The following is a 1167-nucleotide window of genomic DNA, read 5'->3' on the forward strand; positions in this document are numbered from 1 at the left end:
TTTTTAAAACCCCATATCAAAAACATTTTCATCAAAATATTATTCATATAAATTATCATTTATAGTAAAAAAAACGTATTCCCCTTTTCAATGTTATCACCCATCATTATTTATCTTTTTAAAATAATTTTTACCCAAAATTTAAATAATTCTCAGCGTAAATTTTTAAACATTTTTCACCATTTTATCATAATTTTTTTTCATCCAGATATTACCATCATTTCCCTTTTCTAAAGTTTGGCGTAAGATTTGCCAACTTATTTTAAATTTTTTTTTTGAGAGCCCCTAGATTGAAAAGGGTTTTTCCCGGGGGTCACTTTCAAAACCCTTGTTCATTCAGTTTGCAAAATCCAAATTTTTAAACGTAATTGGGTGGTAGCCATGGCCTTTTTTTATGGGAAAAATTTTAAAATAGGATCGGGTCTGGTAGGGGAATTTGTCTACTTGTCTTGGAAATGCCCGTGGTCCTTTGGGAAAATTAAAAATGGCAGATTTTTTCCAGCTGGGGGGTCCCTTTGGGCACCCCCTATGAGGCCCTTTTTCCCTTATCAAAAATGATGCAGTGCCTCCAGAAATAAATGAGAAAATCCCAAATTTCCAGCGTTTTTTTTGAAAGGCAGCAGACCCCAAAGAAAACCCACAACCCTTAAATTTAACTAAATTTTCAGCACTGAACTAACTTAAACCAGATGAAATTTTTTTTCTCACCCCTTAAACCCAAGACATTGGGGGTTTCCAAATTTGGGAAGCTCGGGTGCAAGATAAAAAATTTAAATTTGTGTATAATGACTGTATAAATGAAAATTTTTCCCTGTATTTTTAAACAGATACCTGACATTAAAACCCAAAAAGGGGCCCTTTTTTAAAAATAAAAAATGGGTTTGTTTTTTGGAAATCATTTTTACCCTAGCCTTCAAAAAAAAAATTTTTAAAAAAATTTTAAAAAAGGGGCCGTTACCAAATTACCCCTCATCAACTTCCCCCCTTTAATTTCCCGGGCCCGCTCCTTTTTTTTTCTTCCCAAAAAAGCCTGGAATAATTTTTTCATGGGGGCCATTTTCCCTTCCCCTCATCACCTAAAAAGACATAGTACAAAAGCCCTACCTCTCCCCCATTAAGGGTCCTTTCCCGTCTCTGTGCCCCCCCTCTTAAAAGTTTTTAAAATTT

The sequence above is a fragment of the Penaeus monodon genome, chromosome 28, assembly GCF_015228065.2.
Source record: "Penaeus monodon isolate SGIC_2016 chromosome 28, NSTDA_Pmon_1, whole genome shotgun sequence".
In the NCBI taxonomy this organism is placed as follows: domain Eukaryota; kingdom Metazoa; phylum Arthropoda; class Malacostraca; order Decapoda; family Penaeidae; genus Penaeus; species Penaeus monodon.